Source organism: Procambarus clarkii, chromosome 46 (genome assembly GCF_040958095.1).
Source record: "Procambarus clarkii isolate CNS0578487 chromosome 46, FALCON_Pclarkii_2.0, whole genome shotgun sequence".
Classification (NCBI taxonomy): Eukaryota; Metazoa; Arthropoda; class Malacostraca; order Decapoda; family Cambaridae; genus Procambarus; species Procambarus clarkii.
In genome coordinates, this window is record NC_091195.1 from 21144728 (window position 1) to 21152113 (window position 7386).

The window sequence follows — 7386 nt, forward strand, 5'->3', positions numbered from 1 at the left end:
GTGTTCTCTGATTGTGCCTATGGCACCTCTACTCTTCACTGGACCTCTGATGTTCAGTGTTCTCTGATTGTGCCTATGGCACCTCTACTCTTCACTGGACCTCTGATGTTCAGTGTTCTCTGATTGTGTCTATGGCACCTCTACTCTTCACTGGACCTCTGATGTTCAGTGTTCTCTGATTGTGTCTATGGCACCTCTACTCTTCACTGGACCTCTGATGTTCAGTGTTCTCTGATTGTGCCTATGGCACCTCTACTCTTCACTGGACCTCTGATGTTCAGACAGTGTTCTCTGATTGTGCCTATGGCACCTCTACTCTTCACTGGACCTCTGATGTTCAGTGTTCTCTGATTGTGCCTATGGCACCTCTACTCTTCACTGGACCTCTGATGTTCAGTGTTCTCTGATTGTGCCTATGGCACCTCTACTCTTCACTGGACCTCTGATGTTCAGTGTTCTCTGATTGTGCCTATGGCACCTCTACTCTTCACTGGACCTCTGATGTTCAGACAGAGGTGCCATAGGCACAATCAGAGAACACTGTATGAACATCAGAGGTCCAGTGAAGAGTAGAGGTGCCATAGACACAATCGGAGAACACTGAACATCAGAGGTCCACAGCTGTTTAACACCCTCCCAGCAAGCATTAGAAATATTGCAGGAACAAAGGTGGATGTTTTCAAGAGACAACCAGATAAGTTCTTACAAGGAGTGCCGGACCAACCGGGCTGTGGTGGGTATGTGGGCCTGCGGGCCGCTCCAAGCAACAGCCTGGTGGACCAAACTCTCACAAGTCAAGCCTGGCCTCGGGCCGGGCTTGGGCAGTAGAACAACTCCCAGAACCCCATCAACCAGGTATATGTGGGCCTGCGGGCCGCTCCAAGCAACAGCCTGGTGGACCAAACTCTCACAAGTCAAGCCTCAGGCTAGGCCTGGGGCAGTAGAACAACTCTCAGAACCCTCCTCAGGTATACTCCAGGTATACCCGGAAACTACTCAAGGTAGTAATCCGTATTACGACGGATTCAATTAATTAATAAGATCCCCAATTAATAAGTCAATTAAAACCATTTAAATTGCATACTGCCTTGCCAAACACACGACCAAACTACGACCTTCCTACAACCTTCGAACAACATTAACACCTTCCAACAACCAATATAGCACGTTGTAGCAACGTTCCCATACATCATAAAAATGTTATACCAAGCTGTAACAACTTTATTACACGGTGTAACAAGGGACTCACAGGGAACGTTACGTTTGTAGGAAGCTCCTCCTTCCAGAAAGCCGGCTGTGCGGGTCTGGAGGCTGCCCGAGTCTGGTCCGGGATTATGTTACAGTCTAAGATGACCTAAAGTCCATGTTTTGTATCGTTACCTCTTTGTTAATGTAACAGCCGGGTGAGTCTAATCACCTAGTTGATTCTCCTAACTGCTGCCTTACAGCGAATTGCACAGGAGCCGGAAGAGGCCATTAGTGCGTATTCACTGCTAAGATTTGTACGTATTAACTGCTAAGATTTGTACGTATTAACTGCTAAGATTTGTACGTATTCACTGCTAAGATTTGTACGTATTCACTGCTAAGATTTGTACATATTCACTGCTAAGAGGAAGACGAAGGGAGAGCACAAACCGTGAAATGGATAAGACGAAAATGAGGAGGCAAGATGAACTATGAGATGGGGTAATAGGAAGACCAAGATGGCGGCGGTATACAGTGACCAGTACCAGAGGAAGACCAAGATGGCGGCGGTATACAGTGACCAGTACCAGAGGAAGACCAAGATGGCGGCGGTATACAGTGACCAGTACCAGAGGAAGACCAAGATGGCGGCGGTACTTACAGTTTCTCGAGGGCGGGCAGGTGGGACAGGATGCCGGCGGGTAGTCGGGTAAGGCCACTCCCAGACAGGTCTCTGTGGATGAACACAAATGGTCAGTGCCTCAATATGTTACAGTCATTCATTACTAAGTAAATACATGGCATGGATACGTATACTCACACATGGGTACATATGCCCACATGTATATATACACACACACACACACACACACACACACACACACACACACACCACACACACAGGAAGCAGCCCGTAGCAGCTATCTAACTCCCAGGGTACCTATTTACTGCTAGGTGAACAGTGGCATTAGGGTGAAAGTGAGAGACTGCCCATTTGTTTCCGCCTTCGCCGGGGATCGAACCCGGACCCTAGGACTACGAATCCCAAGCGCTGTCCACTCAGCCGTCAGGCCCCTGGATAAACCTGTGTGTATATGCGCCTGGCTTTGTCACTCCCCCTAACTCCCCTCTCACACACTAACTCCCCCTAACTCCCCTCTCACACACTAACTCCCCCTAACTCCCCACTCACACACTAACTCCCCCTCACTCCCCACTCACACACTAATTCCCCCTAACTCCCCACTCACACACTAACTCCCCACTCACACACTAACTCCCCCTAACTCCCCTCTCACACACTAACTCCCCTCTCACACACTAACTCCCCCTAACTCCCCTCTCACACACTAACTCCCCCTAACTCCCCACTCACACACTAACTCCCCCAAACTCCCCACCCACACACTAACTCCCCACTCACACACTAACTCCCCTCTCACACACTAACTCACACTAGCCTAACAGTTCCCGCCAGAATAACTACCACACACCCGCCATTTTCCACAAAATAACGGATACGGCACAGAATTTGCAACACAAATGACCAACTTTACTCTGCAACTTTATTTCAACCACAGTACATTTTTGGCGGGAAGGAAAGTCGGAAAAGTTTAAAGTTTCTTCCCGCTAAATGTAGCAGTCGGAGAGAGCTCGCCGGAGACCTAACTTGCGACGTTCTTTGTTTACATTTGTTGGCCCTTTGGCGGGTAAATGCGCGCGTTTTTTGTTCGAATCCCAACTGAATATTGGCGCGCTTAACGGTTCTTGTTTTGTGTAGTGAGGAAGGTGGTGGTGGTTGGTGCTGTGTTCCCACCACACTACTACTTCATCTACCACCATCTACCACCGTCTACTACCATCTACCACACCGCCAGTGCGCTACACGCTGTGGGTCTGACCTGAGTATCAGGTGATTGACAAGTATGTATCGGCTCCTGGCCTGGTAACGGGCAAGGGGGCCATTACTGTCATCACTGTTTGCCTGCTTGCTTGGCGGCCTGCCTGCCTGCCTGCCTGCTTGGCGGCCTGCCTGCCTGCCTGCCTGCTTGCTTGGCTGCCTGCCTGCTTGGCGGCCTGCCTGCCTGCCTGCCTGCATGCTTGGCGGCCTGCCTGCCTGCCGGCCTGCCTGCCTGCCTGCCTGCATGCTTGGCGGCCTGCCTGCCTGCCTGCCGGCCTGCCTGCCTGCCTGCATGCTTGGCGGCCTGCCTGCCTGCCGGCCTGCCTGCCTGCCTGCCTGCATGCTTGGCGGCCTGCCTGCCTGCTTGGCGGCCTGCCTGCCTGCCGGCCTGCCTGCCTGCCTGCCTGCATGCTTGGCGGCCTGCCTGCATGCTTGGCGGCCTGCCTGCCTGCCTGCTTGGCGGCCTGCCTGCTTGGCGGCCTGCATGCTTGGCGGCCTGCCTGCATGCTTGGCGGCCTGCCTGCATGCTTGGCGGCCTGCCTGCCTGCTTGGCGGCCTGCCTGCTTGGCGGCCTGCATGCTTGGCGGCCTGCCTGCATGCTTGGCGGCCTGCCTGCATGCTTGGCGGCCTGCCTGCCTGCCTGCTTGGCGGCCTGCCTGCCTGCCTGCTTGGCGGCCTGCCTGCCTGCATGCTTGGCGGCCTGCCTGCCTGCATGCTTGGCGGCCTGCCTGCCTGCCTGCCTGCCTGCCTGCTTGGCGGCCTGCCTGCCTGCCTGCCTGCTTGGCGGCCTGCCTGCCTGCATGCTTGGCGGCCTGCCTGCCTGCCTGCTTGGCGGCCTGCCTGCCTGCCTGCTTGGCGGCCTGCCTGCCTGCCTGCTTGGCGGCCTGCCTGCCTGCCGGCCTGCCTGCCTGCCGGCCTGCCTGCCTGCCGGCCTACTTGGCGGCCTACTTGGCGGCCTACTTGGCGGCCTGCCTGCCTGCCTACTTGGCGGCCTGCCTGCCTGCCTGCTTGGCGGGCTGCCTGCCTGCCTGCTTGGCGGGCTGCCTGCCTGCCTGCCTGCCTGCTTGGCGGGCTGCCTGCCTGCCTGCTTGGCGGGCTGCCTGCCTGCCTGCCTGCCTGCTTGGCGGGCTGCCTGCCTGCCTGCCTGCCTGCTTGGCGGCCTGCCTGCCTGCCTGCTTGGCGGGCTGCCTGCCTGCTTGGCGGCCTGCCTGCCTGCTTGGCGGCCTGCCTGCCTGCTTGGCGGGCTGCCTGCCTGCTTGGCGGCCTGCCTGCCTGCTTGGCGGCCTGCCTGCCTGCCTGCCTGCCTGCCTGCCTGCCTGCCTGCTTGGCGGCCTGCCTGCCTGCTTGCTTGGCGGCCTGCCTGCTTGCTTGGCGGCCTGCCTGCTTGCTTGGCGGCCTGCCTGCCTGCTTGGCGGCCTGCCTGCCTGCCTGCTTGGCGGCCTGCCTGCTTGGCGGCCTGCCTGCCTGCCTGCTTGCTTGGCGGCCTACCTGCCTGCTTGGCGGGCTGCCTGCCTGCCTGCTTGGCGGCCTGCCTGCCTGCTTGCTTGGCGGGCTGCCTGCCTGCCTGCCTGCTTGGCGGCCTGCCTGCCTGCTTGGCACGCACATACTAATTCATGCTTGCAAACCATACTAAGGTAATGAGGATAATCAGGACCTAAGACTACTAATCACTACAAGATCACTTGGAATATCTCCAGAGATGATCCGAGACATGGATACTAGACATGAACACTGACAAATGCAAGGTTATGAGCATAGGAGTTGGAGTAAGAAGATCTCATATACAGAACAGGATGAGGGGAAGGCTACTTCACACTTCTGGGAAAAAGAGAGTCTTAGAACTGAACATGACTTGAGATCTATCACCACACATCAGTAGAATAGATCAGAGAGTTGTAAATAGATGGAAGGAACTAGACGAGAAGCAGGCTGGTGTGTTAGTTATAAGATAGACGAGAGAGTACCCTTCAGGTAGGAAACAGAGAGCCACAGTGAGTGGAGATGGCCGAGTATCTTGAGGTTATCTTGAGATGATTTTGGGGCTTTAGTGTCCCCGCGGCCCGGTCCTCGACCAGGCCTCTATCTTGAGGTTATCTTGAGATGATTTCGGGGCTTTAGTGTTCCCGCGGCCCGGTCCTCGACCAGGCCTCCACTCCCAGGAAGCAGCCCGTGACAACTGACTAACACCCAGGTACCTATTTTACTGCTAGGTACCAGGGGCATAGGGTGAAAGAAACTCTGCCCATTGTTTCTCGCCGGTGCCCGTGATCGAACCCGGGACCACAGGATCACAAGTCCAGTGTGCTATCCGCTCGGCCGACCGGCTCCCTACAGGCTACAAAACGATTATACAACTCATATAAGCCTATGATTCTAATGTATATATATATATATATATATATATAGATATAATGTATATATAATGTATATAGATTATAATGTACAGAGGAAATTAGATCCTTCACTTCAACACGGCCAGAAGATAAGGAGATCCTGTGGTCCTGGGTTCGATCCCAGGCGCCGGCGAGAAACAATGGGTAGAGTTTTTTTCACCCTATGCCCCTGTTACCTAGCAGTAAAATAGGTACCTGGGTGTTAGTCAGCTGTCACGGGCTGCTTCCTGGGGGTGGAGGCCTGGTCGAGGACCGGGCCGCGGGGACACTAAAAAGCCCCGAAATCATCTCAAGATAACCTCAAGATAGAGGCCTGGTCGATGACCGGGCCGCGGGGACACTAAAAAGCCCCGAAATCATCTCAAGATAACCAAGATTGAGGCCTGGTCGAGGACCGGGCCGCGGGGACACTAAAGCCCCGGAAGCACCTCAAGGTAACAGCGACGTTTCGGTCCATCCTGCACCACTATCAGGTCCACTGACACTGGACCAAAACGGACCGAAACGTGTTTTTTTTTATTTTTTTTTTTTTATTGGTGGTGGCATCGTTATCTTCTGGTGTGGTTATCATAGCCACATAAAAAACAAACTAGAATGCTAATTCCTGAGAGAAAAGGCTATTACGGGCTCGCCATAGCCCGTGCTACTTGGAAATTTTTGTTCCAAGTAGCGAATCTTTAACAACAACAACATTCCTGAGATAAGGAACTTGTGCTAACAGAACACACTGAGGGAGCGAGACATTACCCAACTCCAGAAGAGGAAAGATAACAGGACATGATAACGACATACAAGATTCTATCAGGAACTGGCAAACTAGATGAAGCAATAGTGTTCAGAGCCAGGGGCCAGATTCACGAAGCAGTTACGCAAGCACTTACGAACCTGGGGCCAGATTCACGAAGCAGTTACGCAAGCACTTACGAACCTGGGGCCAGATTCACGAAGCAGTTACGCAAGCACTTACGAATCTGGGGCCAGATTCACGAAGCAGTTTCGCAAGTACTTACGAACCAGGGGCCAGATTCACGAAGCAGTTACGCAAGCACTTACGAACCTGGGGCCAGATTCACGAAGCAGTTTCGCAAGTACTTACGAACCAGGGGCCAGATTCACGAAGCAGTTACGCAAGCACTTACGAACCTGGGGCCAGATTCACGAAGCAGTTACGCAAGCACTTACGAACCTGGGGCCAGATTCACGAAGCAGTTACGCAAGCACTTACGAACCTGGGGCCAGATTCACGGAGCAGTTACGCAAGCACTTACGAACCTGGGGCCAGATTCACGAAGCAGCTACGCAAGCACTTACGCACCTGGGGCCAGATTTACGAAGCAGTTACGCAAGCACTTACGAACCTGTCCATCTTTCCTCAATCTTTGGCGGCTTTGGTTACATTTATTAAACAGTTTACAAGCATGAAAACTTGCCAATCAACTGTTGTTATTGTTATAAACAGCCTCCTGGTGCTTCCGAGCTCATTAACTGTTTAATAATTGTAAACAAAGCCGCCAAAGATTGAGAAAAGATGGACAGGTTCGTAAGTGCTTGCGTAACTGCTTCCTGAATCTGGCCCCTGGTTCGTAAGTGCTTGCGTAACTGCTTCGTGAATCTGGCCCCAGGTTCGTAAGTGCTTGCGTAACTGCTTCCTGAATCTGGCCCCAGGTTCGTAAGTGCTTGCGTAACTGCTTCGTGAATCTGGCCCCAGGTTCGTAAGTGCTTGCGTAACTGCTTCGTAAATCTGGCCCCAGGTTGTTAAGTGCTTGCGTAACTGCTTCGTGAATCTGGCCCCAGGTTCGTAAGTGCTTGCGTGAATCTGGCCCCAGGACCGGCCAAACTTAGGGCCACACAGATGATAACTAGCCACACAGGTGTCGGAATGGCCTTGTTCAGCGTTGAGAACAG

At 53.7% G+C, this 7386-nt stretch overlaps 1 long non-coding RNA gene across 1 annotated transcript in view; it reads right to left on the bottom strand.

The window, feature by feature from the left end:
• Nucleotides 1-1809: 1809 nt before the first annotated feature.
• Nucleotides 1810-7386, bottom strand: part of LOC123753601 (uncharacterized) — a 100025-nt gene continuing 94448 nt past the window's right edge. The window contains exon 3 of the long non-coding RNA XR_011222184.1: nt 1810-1921. This is a non-coding gene — a long non-coding RNA (uncharacterized lncRNA). The remainder of the gene's footprint in view (nt 1922-7386) is intronic.